This window comes from Lepisma saccharinum, chromosome 14, assembly GCF_977018435.1.
Source record: "Lepisma saccharinum chromosome 14, izLepSacc3.1, whole genome shotgun sequence".
NCBI classification, from domain to species: Eukaryota; Metazoa; Arthropoda; class Insecta; order Zygentoma; family Lepismatidae; genus Lepisma; species Lepisma saccharinum.
In genome coordinates, this window is record NC_139242.1 from 52,141,765 (window position 1) to 52,161,821 (window position 20,057).

The following is a 20,057-nucleotide window of genomic DNA, read 5'->3' on the forward strand; positions in this document are numbered from 1 at the left end:
AAGAGTTGCCGCTCCTAGGCACGTGCCTAGTGGGCCTATTTGGTAATCCGCCACTGCCCCTACGTATGGTCAGTGCATCGCCCACTGGCATATACATGAGGGAGGGATGAGAGACAGGCCTGCGGCAAGGAGTAGTAAGTCTCCATTTCCACTTCACAGCCTAACAAAGACAACTAAAGGTGGCCAGGTAGGAAAATTTCCTTTGGGCTCAGGATGGTGGTGTGTGTTGCAAGGCGTGCTGTCGACAGTGGCGGCGATTGGGTTCCAAAACTGGATTGGGCAAAGGAACTTTACTTTTCCTTTATAGATAAGCTTTAGCATAGTGGCGGAGTAAAAGTGGCTAAAAGTGAGGGACAACTGCCGCCCTACGCTCCCTCAGTCAGTAATGATTATTCGACTGTGAAATCAGTTGAAATATTGGAATCAGATTCTTTCCTCGTTCATCCATAAACATTCTATTTCATTTCGCTTTGTAATAAAAATAAGCACTTTATAAATTTTAAAAAAATATATTTTTAAAATTATTCTTAAAATCAACGTAATTAAACAGAATTATGGCTGACAGATTTTAAGAAAGAAGTTACAGTCCGTGAATTACTTTTTCACAGTGTTCAATAATTTTATTAGGAGGCGCTTTTCTGCCATTTTATTTAACCGCGACGGTGCGGATGTGTGATGATTAGATGAAATTTAAGAAGGGACACTCATGCCCAGGCTGGGATTGAAACTCGGAAACCCTGGCGTCGTATTACACTGAACTAACCTCTCCCCCAGATTTTGGAGGACAGAAAGTAAGTTATTCATATAATATATAAGATGTAATATATAATATATTACATATTATATAATATAATATTCGAACCAGTGTATAGTGCACCTCCACTGCATATCGCCAGTTTACAAGGCGATTCTCATATTCTGTATACTCTGTACTATTCACAGTTACAATACAAGTGTTAACCCATTGAGAAACCTAAGTTTGCCAATTTAGAATCTCTCTCTCCAGGACGTAGTGTAATCAAGAGGTCCAGACTTCGTTACCCGGTTGAGGCACATTGTGGTTCCGATTCCACTTTAAACTGTAGGTTCAATCCCGATTACCCTTTCTAGGCATAAAGTGTACTTAAAAAGAATCTTACGTTGAACTTGATTGGAATTACGTTTTTGCTTGCAAGTTTGAATATGTATATTAATATTAATAATAATAATATTAACTACTTTAATTAATAGAGTGTGAGATTTGATCAAATTGTCGTTTGCTTGTAGAGATGTTACTGACGCAAGTATTGATGGAATGAACTGCAATGAGTATTTTGCTACCCTTGAAAAAAAACGAACCAAAGGAAAAGGCCGCCCGCCTCCCCCCTCCCTGTCCTGTTTAAGGTGGGGGGAGAGTGGTCAGATGTTCAGACCAGACGCTTGGCAATTCTGAACTACCCTTTCTTTGTCAGTGCCAAGGGGTAGGTGCGAAGAAGTGCTTGCGCACCCTTTAATTTTCTTCCTCACCCATTTTTCAACCAATAACACCAACTCTTAGAGTGCCATACCCGGTGGAGGCACATAGTGCTTCGGATCCCACTTTAAACTGTAGGTCCAGTCCCGATTAGCGTTACTGTGCATAAAGTGGACTTAAAACACCAACTCAACAACAACAACTCTTAGAGTGCCATGCTGTCTCATGTCATATTCAGCGCCGAATGTTACGTTCTAAAGTGAGACCGCTGTTATTGTTTACATCAGGCAAACACTGATCCCCGATTTCTTTCCTGTACTGTCGGCAGTTTATAAAGGCAAGCCGCCATTGTCTTTCTTTCGTCAGCATTGTTGTTAAGAATTGTTTCTTCTTATGTTTCAAGTAGTCTGTGCTTGTCGATAAATGCCTATAGCTCAGTGTCAGGTGCTTTGTGTTATCCTTTGCATTGTTGATCCACCGTTTTTGTTGTCTGCCTACTATCGGATCAAAAGCTATGTATACTCGAGTTTTGGACTCCAATTAAAAATTAATCAGTAGACCTAAATAAAAACGAGTTACATCAAAATTTGACTGTTTCAATTCTGTGTTAAGCTATAGTAACCAATTATTTTCGATTTTTAGTCGTCTTGAGAATAAAAAAACTGGCGTTTTTTTTGCTTTTTCCAAACAAGAAATCAAAAAAATTTTAAAAAATCGTCCGATCGTGATCAAATTTAAATATGCAGGTAGAAAGGTTGTAAATATAATTCTTAATTTTCAATTTTTTTATTGGCTAAAAAGTCAAATGTGTCATCAATTTTCTGAAACATATTCCCTCCCATCCCGTGGGAAAATACCTTGCTTGCCTTTCCTTGGAAAAAATCTTCCAATTTTTCATGTGTCATTGGCCTCCCTTCAAATTTTTGGCCTCTCCGATGGCGCAGTGGTAGCATCGTCGCCTTGTAATCAAGGGGTTCCGGGTTCGATTCCCGGTGGAGGCATATAGTGGTTCGGATCCCACTTTAAACTGTAGGTCCAGTCCCGATTAGCCTTACTGTGCACAAAGTGTACTTAAACACCAACTCAATCAATCAAATTTCTAAACATGTCTTGTACTAAAACCGAGCAAGAGTGAAGCAGTTGGAGTTTTAAAGTCCGCTTTATGCACAGTAAGTCTGGACCTATAGTTTAAAGTGGGATCCAAACCACTTTGTGCCTCCATCGGGTATCGAACCCGGGACACCTTTCGCTAGTTTTATCCACTTTCATTGGCATATTATTGGAATTTCAATTAGTGGCTAAAACAAGCATGCATGTTTCGTGTTTCTTTATTTTCAACACCGCGCCCCTTAAATTTCATTCCACACCCTCTCAGCACTTCTACAGAGCATTCATTCCCCGACATTCGCTACGAGACTCGGCGGTTAGCGGCCCGGCGTCAGCGCTTGTCTTTCCCAGTGAACGGGTCCGCGACAGTCGCACGCTACAGTCTGTTTTTTTTTCGCTCTCCCTGCCTTCGCTCTCTTTCCCTTTCTGTTGACGTTGCAGACTGACGCCAGTATAATCCTCCCTCGGAAGTTGTGTTGTGTCGTGTCCGTGTGTTGAAGATTGTGGCTTAATATGGCACAACAAAAGTTTACATTGCAACAAAGAATTTACGTTGTCGAGTGTTACTTCGTAAAGAGGAACTATGGAGAAGTGCGACGACGTTTTGCAACGAAATTTCCTGGTGTTCCCGTTCCACATAGGACCACTATATTAAACCTCGTAAAAAAGTTTAGAGTAACAGGGTCAGTTCTGAATAAAAGTGGAAAGAAAAATGGGGAAATCTAAAAAATAAAGTATACAAAGACAATCCGCACACCATCCGTGAGTTAAAAGAGAGTATTGTACGAGAAATCGGGAGAATTACAGTAGTAAACGAACTTGCACGTGTAAATGCCAATTTCTTTCGGAGATGCCAGGAATGTGTTGTAGCAGAGGGACATCATTTTGAACACCTTCTGTAGTCAAGGTTAGTACACAATATGAAAACTGTAATTTTAATAGCCGACTCGAGCGACTGTCGCGGACCCCGTTCACAGGGAAAGACAAGCGCTGCTACTGGGCCGCTTGCCGCCGAGTCTCGTAGCGAATGTCGGGGAATGTCTGTATATAATTAATTCTGGCAACGCACCAAGATTTACGGTTGTGGTTTTCTCTCCGTTGGGAACAACGAGGACGTTTAAGTAAGCAAATAAATAAAATAATAATAATAATAATAAACAGTTGTGTTTATATACGTATGTATACGTATATAATTTATATCCCCTCCTAAACATTCACCTGAAAGTGGCAATAGTTGTGATTCGTGGGACCGTCTGCTCAGTTGATATCTATGTTTTGGCTTTTTGGGTGTGTGCAGTATTCCCCAAGGCCCTCTTCTCTTGTTGTTGCTGTGCAGAAACACAATAATCCTTAAATCGCTTGTATGGCTAGGAATTAAGTACAATGTAAGTGACAGCGTTGAAGAGATTAGAGGGAAGAAATGGTATGGCAATGAGTGAAGTTGCCAAACGAAGAATGTGTGTATTAGAAATTACTATTGTTTTTGCATGCATAGTTCGTCATTAACTTTTTTCCTTTTGTTGCAACATATGATTTTTACTTCAAGACTTATAATAGGTCTGTGTGGGCCTCCCTGATGGTGCAGTGGCAGCGTGGTCACCTTGTAATCGCTCGTCCAGGGTTCGATACCCTGTGGAAACACAAAGTTGTTCGGATTCCACTTTAAAATGTAGTTCCAGTCCCGATTAGTCTTTCTGTGCATAAACTCGACTTAAAACAACAATTCAATTCAATTATAACGAACGCTTTCATTATACTTTAATAATCCTAATTATTATGCATTGAAATATATATTGATACAATCAACTCCATAAAATTCTGAAAATTGATATTGGAAATATTAATAGATTGAAGAAACAGGTGTATATAACTTTACTCTTCTTGTTTAAAGTAATAGAATTTTGAAGGAAAATGTAACTCACTTCCCCTTTTGTTATTTAGTGTCTAGTGGAGTGACCTACTAATTCTGACAGCAAATTCAATGAGTCATGATATTCATCTTGGTCAGGGTGTGGCTGCCTTTAGATTGTGTTTCTTTTATCACATATTCATTAGTTCATCCTCATCGCCGCAATTAACCAGAATACATATAATTTTGACCATAAATAGCAAAATGCAAGTAAAAACTTCTTGATGTTTACGATTTTCTTCGCATCTAAATTGTGGACATACGCCTAGTAGGCTCCTGTTGTCTGCAAGAAACAATCTGGAATTTTATTAAATTTCTTGCCGCGTCTCATCGGGCTTGAAATGTATTACTTCACAAGAAAATTTTGAATAACTGTACTATCTTGCATTACGAGCTATAAAAGTAAGTAAATTCGTCACAACTTTCACAAATCGTTGGTTGATTTGGTGTTTTAAGTCCACTTTATGCACAGTAAGGCTAATCGGGAATGGACCGACAGTTTAAAGTGGAATCCGAACCACTATGTGCCTCCACCGGGTATCGAACCCCGAACCCCTTGATTACAAGGCGACGACGCTACCAATGCACCATCGGGGAGGCCCTGAGGACGCGTTAAGTTTTCTTTTTGGCGTTAAAATATATTTTCAACCAAACATGTATTTTTATGCATCTGCAACTGCAACATAAAATGTTAATCACTAGAAAAGTAGAAAGCGAATTACCAGATTAGAAGAAAAATCTTCATTAGCTGAATATTTCAACCTCCGATTATTATACCCTGGTACTTAAACCGGACAGAAACGTCGTCGCCTTGTAATCAAGGGGTTCCGGGTTCGATACCCGGTGGAGGCACACAGTGGTTCGGATCCCACTTTAAACTGTAGGTCCAGTCCCGATTAGCCTTACTGTGCATAAAGTGGACTTAAAACACCAAATCAATCAATTAAACCGGACAGAAAAGAGAGAGATTTTGGTTACGCTACTCCTCTAGTTTAGACGCTGTTTATTGTGTTGATTGGTTTCTTGTGTTTATTAGCTGTTTACCAATAGGTTCGATAAACACTTTAATGGTGCTTGGTGTAAAAGTAAAATTAATGATTGGATAGGTTTAAGTAAAAAAGAAATCAAACACCAAACCGATATCACATGGTATATTTGGTGTTACGATATTTTCGAAACTATTAGTTACAAGTACGAAATTTGGTGATTTGAATTAACTATGAATTATCAAGTTGATACAATATGATATCCTATTCTAGATCAGCCTGTTTGTTTGGGTGTTTTACTCTGCCCAACAATCGAACCCAATCTGAACGTAGCTGTCACGATCCACATTCGTTCATACGTAACTCAGTTCTGCGTTATTCGGCTTTATACGTCAATTACTGTAGGTCTTGGGAAAATATAATTTTAAAACGTGTTAATTAACCTTTACTTGTACGTAATGCATTTATAGGTAATTCTGTGTTATACCTATAACATAAAATACAGTTGATTTGTACGTAACCAAGCTACAACAATGTCACACAAAAACACAAATACGCAACAGGATAGGTGGATATAGCGGCGGTCGGTCTGGAATTGCGAGAAAGGGGAGTGCGGCGCGGCGGTGTCACAGAGAAGACAACAAACAGAGGCGGCACGCGGCATGAAATCAGAGGAGATTTGACGCAGCTGTTCAGAACAAGATACCAATTTTATTTTGTACGTACACCAGGTTGACCAGGTTTTCTGAACAGAAAATGATGACATCCATGGATGCGTACGGGGGGGGGGGGGGTTGTAGCTATAACTAAAAGAGCACAGGGTCCAGTACACCCTTCCTTGGCAAAGAAAAAGTCATGCTGCTTATATGTTTCCTGAAATATTACATAATTCTCTTTAATCTATTTTCCTTTTGATTTTATTTGATTTTTGTTATTTAACAAAAGGTATGTAACTTCATGGTATTGTACCATCTTCGCGATTAACCAAATGTGACAGCCACGCTAAGTAGCATAAATCAAATCATTGATTGATTGTTTAATTTGGTTTGTTTTACTTCGCTTTTCCTACACTTTTGGCTAATCGTCAAGATGGTACGATAAAATTGATGAAGGAACAAACACAAATAACACCCATGGCAAAGTAAGGGTTCGAACCCAGGATCTCTGGCTTAATAGTCAAATCAACATGTTTTGGATTTTCGAAAGTGGGTGGGATTAACACGCGCTTCTTTTCAGTAGTCCTTCCTCATTTTGCAATCCTTTCCTTTCTTTGACGTTCTAGTTTTAGGAATACTGGGCCCTAAAGGGGGGAGGGGGATTATGACCCACAACAAACTCCCTGGGCACGCCACTGATTGCTACCCCAAGTGTCGATATCACCGCAGGACACTGGTATACACACTGGCTCCAACGAAAAATATCTTGAAACTCCTGTACTCGATTGCCGATAGAGAAGGGGCTGTAATGTACAGAATGCTATTTTTGCTTTTGACTGATTGTTGTGAGAAGCGAAAAAAAGGTAAACAAACGAGAACAATTGACACTTGTTTACTGTGAGTCTTGTGCATGCACAACAATGACAGAGTACATTCTTTTATCAATAATGTTCGCACTGCTATAAAAAAAATCGGGGGTGGGGGTATTATTGTTCTGTATTAGTTGGTAAGAAAAAACCGCATCTTCTTTTAATTTCTTTGTCCTTAATTTAATTATACTACCATCGATAATATCAACTATCCGTTGCGTTAAAGGTACGAAGAATAAATTATAATATAACCGATTATGTGCAAGACAATTACGAAATTATACAGAAATATGTCTTATTATGAGAAAATTGAAGAAATACGTTGTAAAGACGCGAAATTGGTAAAATATGTTAAAATATGCCTTGTCAAGTTTGTCTATTTCGGCTGATTTTCATCATATAAGCGTAGATAAGTATTCGATTCGATGCCAAATGAAAAATATGTTATAACAATAAAGTCCCGGGCCCTAGTTATGTGTTGTATAAATTTGTAAAACAAATCTCAAGAGTACAGCCCACCATAGGAGTGGGCAGGGGGGCAGTTGCCCCTTAATACTGCCGATTAGAAATTTAGTGTAGAGGAATCTTATCGACAATATTATACTACTAAAGAAAAATGAAATATCTTCATGTCAATGAGAGTTCCAAGCAATTACGTTATTTACTATGTAATTGGACTTTCCCACTTTATCCTCTAACAAATTTATTGTCATTAACATTACAAAAAAATTCTTGTTTTTAGCACTCCCTCATACTTGGGTGGTTGAATGATTCTGATACTACGTCAAATGCGACATGTACATTTTTTCTAAAATTCTGCAGATCAGTGGCAACGATTAGTGGACAAGGGGGCAGGCAGTTGCCCCTCTACTTTTTGCACCCGGAACATTGCCTCTTGGAGCTAAGCCTTGTCTACTAAGAGAAAGTAAACATTCCTTGCACCCCCAAGTTTTGGCATCCAATCACCGCCACCATGGACGTCCGGAAGGGGGAGCAAGGGAGGCCAACGGCCCACTGTAAAATGAATGTCCACCTTAAATTATATGTATTTCACACATAATTTCATTCAGACACACTAATTTGTGTTAATTATTATAAGGGCATTGAAGAATCATTGCTAATGCGCATCATTTAATTTATAAATATATTATTATCTAAACCTAGAATTATCATGGTTGTTTAATGGTGCTGGTGTAAGAAAATTAATGGAAAATTGAAAACACAATTTGCGGAGGAAAGTACTATTAGAATACTCCTGAGAATTGAGTGCAAAAATAATCACTCAGTTGTACGCTGTGTGACAGACTTTGTATGTGAGCTACTGTGCTGTTTATTGTCAGGTTGGGAGAGGGGGTGTCTATCGATGAATTGATTTTTTCTCGTTACTTTGAACCATAATTTCAACTCTACAATTATATATCTCCTTGCAATACCACCATAGCATTACTGGTCACATCTAATACTCCAACAGCTTTTCGCCTACCACCGTGGCAGAGTGGCTAGCGTATCACGCTCTGACTCCAGGTTCGAATCCCGGTCTGGACATGAGTGTTCTTTGTAAGTGTTTTTCATCAATTTCATCATATCATCAATCATCCGCATCGTCACGATTACATGATTAGCCAAAAGTGGCAGAAAAGTGACGTAAAATAATCTAACTCAACTAATCCAACTGCATTTTCGGCCCTTCTCTTTGTTCCACATTTTAGGATCTCCCCCGCCCTAAAAAAAGCTGGGTATGGGCCTTTGATATGGAATGAGGTTTTAATTTCCCGACTGGATTTTCATCAAGGCTTTTGCCCCCTCCCCCCTAATCAGAGTGTCTGCGCACTCCTATGCAGCCCACAGACGAAGTACCCGTAACGAAAAGCAAACACCGCTTCAAATGCCCTGGCTGTAACTTGAGCAGATAAAAGAAGGGAGGGAGACTTTCAGGCGGCAAGGTGAGAAGCCGCGATGGAAACAACCAGCCAAACTCTCCAATAACAGTAAAGGTGGGGGGGGGGGGGTTTATGTTACCATTGTTGTGTGGCAGCTAATGTCTCCGAGAAATTTAGTTACAAAGGAAGCCTGGCGATTTACTTTGTCAGTAATCCATAAATCATTGTCACTGTAGTGCGGTGCAAATGTTTGCGTCTTTCTATTTCATGCCATATCTCAACCCAGAGTATTTGAGTAGTGCAAAAGGTGTGACGAAGTTTAGCATTAATATGGCAGTTAATTAATTAACGAGAGGACGTTTCACGAAAAAACACCTTCCGACGTAAAGGTGTTCACATTTAAGCTGATTGTATGCATCTGTTGGGAAGGCGGAGGGGGGGAGATGGGCTAGTGCTGCATTCATAACTCTTACGAGTTTAACTCCATGAGTACATATAGTAATTTGTCCACTTAATTTTCCCTGGAAATTGTTTCTTTGTTTAAGTTTGATTTTAAGCCCACTTTAAGGAAAAACTACTGAATGATTAAGAAATTAATGTATTTTCACCAAAAGTGATTCTGATATCCACAAATAACTTATGTGCATTATTGTATATTTCTTTTATTTTAAAAGTGACATGAAACACTGATTTTTGTCTATCACACAATTTAAATAAATCAAACTGATTTATACAACCTTGAAATTTTGTAAGCATATCATGCAATTTGTCATGTAAAGGCTTGCTCAAAATTGTAAATGACTATTTACGTTAATTGTTTTTATATTTTTCTTCACGAGTAGCTTGGAGGGAGAAAAGGAAACATTGGGAACTTCTCTGTACTTACATTTAAATTTCGCACATAGGCATGAACATGAAAACTTGAAAGAGAGAATGTTTCCTTTACCAAGGAATCTTTCGATTTTTAAGCCAAGACCTCTCCCCGATGGCGCAGTGGTAATGTCGTCGCCTTGTAATCAAGGGGTTCTGAGTTCGATGTATGGTGGTTCGTATACCACTTTAAACTGTAAGACTAGTCCCGATTAGCCTTTCTGAGCATAACGTGGACTCAAAACAAAAACTCAAACTCATTTTAAGCTAAGATGACCGCGATGATGGGAACACGAGCACTCGGATTTCATTGTTGCATTATTAATCACGGAACTCCGTAAATTGTTACTTAGAAAACAAACAACTGTTGCAAAAAGTATAATTTCCATTTATCCAAGGAAAAACTAAAACACGATCACAAAACTTTATCAAGAAAATACGGTTTTACCAAGTAAGAAGTTTGAAATATGTAATTATGAAAAACGGATAATTCATGCCTCCATTCAGCTTGATTTTAATATGCAACGACTGTATCTTCAAATATCTCTGCAGTTTCGATCCCTTTTCACCAACAGTGTCGCCAGAATTATTCATCTAGGGGTGCTGAGGGGTTGCGGAAAGAAAGTTAGGGGGTGCGATATGTATTAAGTCTTCTACTCCAAGAAAGTGGTCATTCCATGCAGTGTAAACATTCAGATACACGTTGCAGTCTTATTAAACTATGTAGTGAAATACAAAATAAAACCATCCTGCCCTTAAAAAGACAATTTTTGAACCTTCTCAATGTAACCAATGAAGGCACCGTCTGCAACAAGACAAAACGCGAAGAGCACAGGAACTGTGTCATCTTTAAAATCCCTCCTACCGCACTATCCCCAACAACGAACTGTAAAATTTCTTCGTGAACATTGGGCCTCTTCCTAACAGTCTTGGAAAAAGTTTGAAATGGTACGTTTACTGGACATTTTACGTGGAACAAATACATAGAACGTATTAAGAAGAACACTACCCTTCATATTACAACTCGCATTAAGTAATTTCCAGAGCACGACCTGATGAGGTGATACCTTAAAAGTACCTGAATTTTTTGCTCCAGTGTAAGGAAGAACAAGTAGGCGGAAAACAAACCGTTTATGAACAATGCAAAAAAGAGAGAACATAACTCACATTAAACTTTAGGCAATTATCAAAAACCACGAACTGACCACTTGAAGCAAAAGATTTTTTTTAACAACAATGCTAATGCTGACGAAAGAAGAAAAACGGCCGCTGATCTTTACAGAGGCTGCCGCAAGTACAGAAAAGTATTGGTACCTCTTTCAGTGCTTGCCTGTTGCATACAATAATAACCTATCATTCGGCTCTCAATATGACATGACATAATATTACATATTAATGTTAGTGTTTTCAGTTGAACGTAGGGTGTGCTGAAGGGATGCGGAAGAAAATTAAGGGGCGCTCAAGCACTCACTCGCGCACGCCTGGCGCCGCCCCTGCTTTTCACCTAAAATTTTGTCTCAATTCTCCTGCCCTGAGGGAAATTTACCTTCGCATAGCAACACTAAACTGCAACCATGATTTATACCAGTAGGATGGGTGAAAGAAAAAACATTTCTTGCCTGCTCATCTCTTTCCTGGCGACAGGAACGTACGTTTAAAAGTGAAAGTTTAAACCCCCTCGCCGCACTGTAATGGACGAATCCTGAAAGGCTGGCTGGCCTTCGTGGCGGATGGTTAGCACAGCACGCTACGTCGCCAGGGGTCTCGGCGTTCGAATCCCGCGGCCTCGTCATGGTTGTGTGAGGAGAGCTCCTTCATCAATTTCATTGTATCGCCACTCATCCTCATCTTCGCGATTAGCCAAAAGTGACACAAGAGCGAAGGGAAATAAACAAAATCACGAATCCTGAAAGTTCGAATTACTTTGTAATTTTTGTGTGCATACTTCTTTCCAACGGTAAGGGACTCAGGGTATAAAATATATAGGATCACAGTTAATCCAGTGGCTAGTGAGAAAACTCTAGGAAGGAATATCTTCACGTACGCCAACAGCAGTTCCAGCATATCATGGCAGGTCGGACAACCCTAAGCCTCCGTTCGATTGGTTTTATTTTTACAAAACAAGTGTTCTCAATATGCAATGAATATTTTACAAGTATGTAAAAAAATCAGCGATCAGCAAAAACAAGGTAATGCACACAATTAACAATATTGGTCTATTTAGGTTGCACCGCGTCCTCAACGATTGTATAGGTCGAAACTTCTCGACACTCACTCTCTTTTTCTTCAATTATTTTCGTTGTTTTTTTATCTCTTGGGGTGACGATGAGAATGCATTTACGAGTGTACAATGGGACAAACACAACTATACACTCTCATGTCTCGCACAAAATAAAAAAATAAAATTAAAAGGGATTCTTCTTTCGCGCCAATAATTGCTCCTTGATAGCTTTGTAACGACTGGGGCAGCCAAGGAGACTAACTTTCCATTTTAGACCGTCAATTTAGGTTTTAATCTTGCAAAAATTGTGTGAATCTGAAAATTTATACATCTGTTCTATTTGATGTCAAAACAACATATCAACAGCCCTTTCCGCATCCTGAAATTCCAGACGGTGGTCAACTTTGAATGCTGAATGCTGGAGAAGTGCAAGTTATCACTGGAATGGATGTTACGTGCAAGCAGCTAAACCCACGGATTTGAAATAGGGCTCCACCGAAAGAGAAATAAGCGGGCTTTAACTATGACTACACATATTGTCTTCCAGGACCGCACAAAAGGAACAAAAACTACCAAAGTCGATTTTTTTCCTATTTATCATTCTTGACGCTTTGATATCGGAGATGTCGAGAAGACACTCCTATAAAAGGTTTTCATCAAGCTTTAAACTTTCCGTTGACATCTTTGTAGACCATGTGCAGAATTGTTACGCCACGGAATTTATTAAGCTCGTGTATTATTTTGAAAAAAAAAAATCAAGAGGCTTCTTCTTTGATCTAGCCTAAGCAGCAACAAAGCTAGTGAAATAAAAATCAAGTGCAGAGAAACAAGAGGGAATATTCTATTCTGGGTATTGCGTCGCTTTAAAACAGTGAAATTCATGTAATTAACATTTTTGTCGTGCCTATTTGTTTCGAAGAGTTTTTGACAGCAGGGAATCTAAATTGTGAACACTTTTCATGCAAAATATAAATGGATTGTCAATAATTCAGACATTTATATACGTCGATAATACAGTCTGTAAGTGTAATTCTTATTTACAAAGAAAGTTACTTCATCATTCTTTGAACAATTAATTTTTTAGGTATTCATGAATTCTGAATGAATGATATTACACTTTACTAAAGCTGACGCCAAGCAGTGTTTTCCACTCTAGCGAGAAGTCCCTAAATCTGCCGGATTTGTAATGCTAGCTGGCGACAAAAGACGTGAAAAAGTGACGAGCGACTTTTCTGGCTACTTCGTGTGCTCTTTAGCGACTAATTTGGAGAATTCACAAAATATCTGCGGAGGTACGTCTAAATGCTTAAAAATGTCAGTTTCATAGTTATTAAATAAGGAGATACCCTCAGAATTTGCTTCTGATGCACAAAGAGAAACTGAAGCAAAGCGTACACCCTTTTTCAGTACGGTTTGTGATGTTTGTAAACACCACTGTTCACTGCTCATTGTTATCAGACACTCCTCCTCGCGCCATTGCGGCTGCCTTATTATAAAATAGAACGTTTGACTTCGCGGTCGGGTCGTGCGTGAGTTCAGATTGGAGTTTTTTGGGTAGTGTGTGGTGACAAAGGAAATGCTAGTGTAAATTATAAAGTTCGTGTGTGTTTGTGCGCAGGTCAGCCCAGGGCAGTTCAGTGTCCAGTGTGGGGAAAACCGCAATACAAGCAAAATTATCGGAAGGAGTGGGAAAACTACAAATGGTTGACCCCTGTCGATAGTGATACGGCGAAAGTGTATTGTAAGTACTGCAAAGTAGAACTATCTGTATGCCAAAGCTACTGATCTGAAAAAAACTTTCGGAAACACAGAAACAGAAAGTCAGATCTGGTTACTTCTGTTCTGCAAAACAGCAGAAAATACAGTTCAAAACGGAAAATTTAAATACTTCTAGTGCTGAAGCTAGTTTAGCTTTATTCATTGCCGAACACTGTTCTTTGCTAACCGTGAATAACTTGTCCGAATTATGTACGAAAAGGTTTGGTGACAGCTGCAGTGCAGCATGCATTCGCCTGCATAAAACCAAGTGTACAGAAAAAATAAACAACGTTCTTGCAGTGCATTTTCTCGATGATTTTCTCTGACGTCGGTAATCAGTGTGAAGTGCAGTGTTCAGAGGAAGAGGAAAGTAACGAGGAAATGTTGCTTTTATAGGCAAGTACTCGATTTTTTCCACCTTTTTGCTATTTTTTAGAAGTACATTTGATTTAGCGACTTTTTCTAGAGCCTTTACATTTCATTTAGCGACTTTTTAGCGGATTTTCTAACGAACGACTTTTACGTTCAAGTTTTTGGCAACACTGACGCCAAGTATACTCCAGTCAAGGTCACTCGCTTTCGGAGTTTCCCCTTGCCTCCTCCACACCCCTGGCCCTCTAGGGTTGCCTCCCTTGTTCTAAGCTGTTAAGTTGACACTGCACGTTGTACAGTCTACTCTGGATTATAACAATACCATTGACTTTCAACTAAATCTACAACCGACGAGTGTCCGCGACCGTACGTTTGCGGTTGATTTCGTTTTCGATGTTATTTTGTGAAAGGGCTATTTGGTTATCTATTTAGTATTAGTACAGTAGTTGCGATTAGGAAGGGGGCGGGGGGGGCAGTTGCCCCCAACTTCTCGCCACTTCTGCCCTCACACTATGCTAAATCTTATCTACAAAGGGAAATATACTGGCTTTGCCCCCCCCCCTCAGTTTTGGTATCTTGACCCCTAGTTTTGGAACCCAATCGCCACCACTGAGGATTGAGGAGCAGCGTCCTACGTGTGGAACATTTGCCGGTGGAAGTGAAGCGCATGCCTCCCGAAAGGACACTAGAAAGCAAAATAAAATAATCATTGCAAACGTTAACAAGATTTTCAAGAATCTTGCCGACAACGAAAAATTCAGAGAGCTACATTTACTTCAATGCAATAGTGACGATCTCTGCAAAGATCAGCGGCTGCTGTATCTTTTCCGTCAGCATTGTTGTTAAGAATTGTTTCTTCTTTTGTTTCTCGCTTTCGATAATTACCTGTAGCTTAGCGTGAGTATATTTTCTTTTTTGAGCATTGTTGATAAAAACAACACTTAGTTCTTTATGATTATATCTTTGAGCGTTGTACACAATATAGTACAGTATACCATGGCCAGCCTTCAACAAGCTTTGCTCGTTTCGAATTTCATAGCATGCGCTTTTTGGCTGTGGTAAAAAGAAAAAAAAACTTGCAAAAATTAAGTGCCGCCTAGATGGCACAATCCAATAAGTGGTGGACTTTTGATATTGTCACTGAAGTTCAATGGTTAGAGCCCCCGGCTTGAGTTCCCTTTCATAAATGAATGGCTTATTGCAGAAAGGGACCTGAGTCACTTTTGCACAATTCTGAGAAAAAACAAGAAAAATCGTATAATATTGATAGTGTAAGAAAGAAATGTGCCGTTGTTGGCTCACATTTTCAGCATAATGAATAGTTAATTTTGCAACTCTCAATGCGCCCCCCTGCAGTATGCTGCTAGCGACAGTGGAGATGAAAATGGTTGTAACTCCGATACCTCAAAAATGTGACTCAGGTCCCTTTCTGCAATAAGCCATTCAAATGTAATCTAATCATCATTCATCCTCATCTTCCTGTTTGGCCTAAAGTGGCAGAAAAGCGATGCTAAATAACACATATATACAAAAATTAAGTTAGTTACTACAGAAGTCTTCACTTTCATTGACATATTTTCATAGAAACATACTAAAAGTTGATTAGTATTTGATGTAGTGGCTAAAGGTTTCATGCATTCTATATTTTTAACATCGTACTCCATACATTTCATTCCGTACCCCTTCCGCACTCCTAGATGATTAATCGTCCGCCGCCGTTGTTACACAGAGAGAGAGAGAGAGAGAGAGAGAGAGAGAGAGAGAGAGAGAGAGAGAGAGAGAGAGAGAGAGAGAGAGAGAGAGAGAGAGAGAGAGAGAGAGTGAGTGAGTGAGTGAGTGAGTGAGTGTTGATTCTTACTGTGGAAGAGACAAATATAATGTTTTGTAGACTTACGGAAAATATTTGCATCCCCAGTAAGTAAATGAAGCCTGGGAAAAGCCACAGGTAGCGAGCGCCCAAGATCAATGCGCAGCAAATCTCGTTCAAATGAGCCATAAAATATAGCTGACATCTTACGTTAAAAACGTTGTATTTGTTTTCAAAATTAATTTGAATATTTTATTACAAACTTTCTCACTGAAAGTGTATAGGTGATCAATTAGAACGCAAGTTATAGTTCTTGTCTAATGTTACGGTGGGCGCTCTACATGCTGGTAAGAGAAGTGGGGATCGGGGAAGCGACCAAAACAGCGCGATAAGAAACGCAGCAGCCTTGTGTTCTAAGCTGCTGTAGTATGAGGTGCGTGAAGCACCTCCTCCCGCGACATCGTAAGTCTAGGTGCATACGCTGTGGTCGGGTTGGTCTGCTGAATTTTCCCCGCTTCCCACCTTTCTTGCCGTAAGAGTAGAGAACAGCTATAACTTACGTTATATTTGATCGCGTATAATCTTTCAGTTGAAATTGTTGCTTATTTAAATAAACTGTAGGTAAATGGTGTGACCTTGACTGGACTATTTTGTTGGCGTCGGCTTTAGGAGAATGTTTTACTTTTTATTTTATTAAATGGATGTGATTCAACGATGTACACTTCAACGAGGACAAAGTTACTTAATTATAATTGAACATAGTTCATTTTCATGCTACAATCAAGTACGAAGTTTCCTATTGAGAGGTATATATAAAAACCACAGCAAATAAACGAATGAAAATCAGCAATCTCTCATACTGTATCGAGGCCAGCCGGCGAAGTTCGATTTCCACTTTAAACTGTAGGTCCAGTCCCGATTAGCCTTTCTGTGCATAAACCGGTGTTAAGAACTAACCCAAACAAGTAACAAGTCCATGCAGGCCCGTAGCCAGGTATTCTTTGCAGCGGGGGGGGGGGGGCGAAGTCAATCCTAGAGGGGGCAAATTTTTAATATATTGTGTCGCATTGGCCGATATAGCAGGGTACACAGAGGCATTTGCCCCGTCCACAAAAGAGATAAGTAACAGAAAAGGGATGATATCTTGAAACTGCAACGAACAAAAAAAAATAAAAAAATAAAAAATCGAGCAACATCAAATAGCTATATTTCGATATGCCCTTTCCAGATTGCTAAAGAATATAAAGTTTAACATAAATAGGCTAATAAGGACTGTATCTACTTGATATTTACAGGTCGATAATGTTAATAGGCGATTAATATGTACCAACAGATTTGGGCCTCTCTGCAACTGATTAGGGAGCCCTTTATAAATCGTGCTTCATAATGATTCCCTCTAGTTTCCAGTATACAAGATTTTTACGCACAAAGGAATCTAACGAGAATCCAACAACACCATTGTGTTGTGTTATGCAAGAAAAATCAAATTAATTAAATAATAATGGTTACATATTGTCTACACTTTGATGAATTGTGTAAACATTTTTAATACATTTTTTTGTACTTGCTAAAACATTAAAACATGAGTCCTTTAGTCCACCACGGAATCTATTTCCTTCTAAGGGGAGACAGACAATGTTTGTCTACTGGTTACGTTAACCATTTTGCAAAATATTGTGTGAATTGTATTACATTATAGGCCTAGTTGAAATGCATGTAATGACACCTGACAAACAAATAGGAATCCCTTGATTGATCAGTGAGTTCTTGGATTACAGTGTCATCATTAATATTTCATAGAAAAAAAATGTTTTAATATATCGCAAATAATTTTACAGGACGCCATGGCATTCTCCTTAACATTTTTTTTTCATATAGATCATTTGGCTCCCAGGGCCGACTCCCGCCGCCCCATAGCTATGGCTCTGACTTGGAATATAAGAATACAAGGAAATGCGAGCGAAGCGAGAAAGATAATTTTAAGAAATGTATTTTTATTTGAATAAACTTTGAAATCTAGGGGAGGGCAATTGCCCCTCTGTCCCCCTTGCAAGTGTCCTTTGAAGTCTGGAAGAAGAATGCAAGAAACACGTAAAAACTATTTCCATCATAAGTATCCAATTGTCCTGCTATTCTTAGATTCTCCTAGTCTTGTTTTTTTTACTTCAATGTTTGCCTCCCCTACAATGGATTTCCGTCCAAGGGCGGGTGGGGGACAATGCCCCTGCCCCCTGTGGTTGCGGCACTGTTTATGAGTGTATCTTCATCAATTTCACGTCATCACTCATTGTTGCGATTAGCTACGTGACAGAAAAGCAAAGGAAAATAACAAGAAATAATATCCACTCCCTCTTCTCTCTACCACATGAATCACTATTACCAAAAGGTAGACTTGGGAAACAAAAATTTAAGCAGTTCCAAGTTCATAGCAACACACCCAAGAAAACATCCGAACAAATTAGGCTCCTTTAATACAAGACTACTCAAAATGTTGCAACTGTTCTAGATACTGAAAATTGCGAAATTATTTCCCGAAGTTTGACTCTGGAAGGGAATATTCCTCCCAATCCTGATACGACATTATACGGAATCTCATACACCCTAATAATGATTAATTGATTTGGTGTTTTAAGTCCACTTTATGAACCGTAAGGCTAATCGGGACTGGACCTACAGTTTAAAGTGGGATCCGAACCACCACTAAAGTGGGATGCGTCTCCACCGGGTATCGAACCCGGGACCCCTTGACTACAAGGCGACGACGCTACCACTGTGCCATCGGTGAGGCCTATATACACCCTAATAAATCACAAAATCAATAAGTGTCTTTCTTTGTTATGTTGCTAGAGTAACACATGATATAATTGTAAATATTAGTGAGAATTCTAGGTAGGAATGTGTTCTGCAGTTTTCACAGGGGGGGGGGCAGTTGCCCATCCTGCCCCCCTCTAGCTACGGGCCTGAGTCCATGTAATGAAAATTCAAATATATTCTTTTTATAAGAATAATTTTTCATTCTACCACAATTTAGTCTATCTCCCTAAGATACAACTCCCCATTTATTTCCTTTCATCTTACGTCGACTAATTGCGCGAGGTATAAAATGGCCACCGTACGTTCCTCGCCTGTCGTACCGCTTGCACCGTTACTAAGCCATCCGAAACCAGCTTGTTCCACCCCTTTTGCCGCGGAGACGCTCTCGCGCATTGTTGCAACATTTATTCCCATATGATTTGGTATGGAGGGTGGTGCTTGGGTTGCGGCGTGATCGACGGCAGATTACTGACAGCTAGCGCAGCCAATGGGGGCCGAGTTATGACCGTCAAACACCAGCGCGCGCTTCGAATCAACCGCCAATCATCATGTAGTTCCTCTCTATTCACGTTTTACGAACACTATTGTGTTTAGTTGGTTCCTCGCTTCGGGGTTTGGTGCTTGTGGCTTCCTCTTACATAACGTTTCGTCAACGCAGTGTGTGACCTAAGAAATAACAAATGAATAACGATTCCTCGCAATACTCTTAAGTTTGCACCTTCCTCTCTTGGGGGTGCTGTGCTTGTCCGCCCATTCTTTGTCAATATCTCAACTTCCATGGAGTGTATAGCAGCCACACCCAGATTCCCGCTATCCTCGGGAGTAGCTCTATTACGTGTAAAAATCTCAGTCCAATCAGAGCACTTTTAAAACTTCCTCGCTTTGGCGTGAAAAGTCCAGCTTCCTCTTAATGGAGGGTGGGAAAACAGGGGTGTGTGTGTGTGTGTGTGTGTGTGTATATATATATATATATATATATATATATATATATATATATATATATATATATATATATATATATATATATATATATGTACGTATGTCCGTCCTCCTCCGTAGCCGAGCGGGTTAAGGCGTCCACTCGTCTTGAGATCGTTCGCTGCGGGACGGCGTAGGTTCGAATCCGGCTCTGGTCGGAATTTATTCGGCCTACGTATAGGTGGCAACTCACCATCGTGAGGAAATTGGGAAGCTCCGAGTGAGTGAGCGTAACCCGGTCGAGAAGACCTACAACAACGGCTGGGGGTTCGTCACCTGGTCTAAGACCTCCACGCTATAACAGGTGACGGAGGAACAGTGTGGGAGGGAGACTAGCAGTCGGTAGGTAAGCCAAGGCTGTAGCGCTGTGGGTTATG

The 20,057-nt window shown here is 39.7% G+C and overlaps 1 protein-coding gene across 1 annotated transcript in view; it reads right to left on the minus strand.

Moving 5' to 3' along the window:
* The window catches only part of LanB2 (laminin subunit gamma-1), a 351,641-nt gene that overhangs the window by 324,311 nt on the left and 7,273 nt on the right, over positions 1 to 20,057 (minus strand). The gene's annotated exons all lie outside the window — the stretch shown is intronic.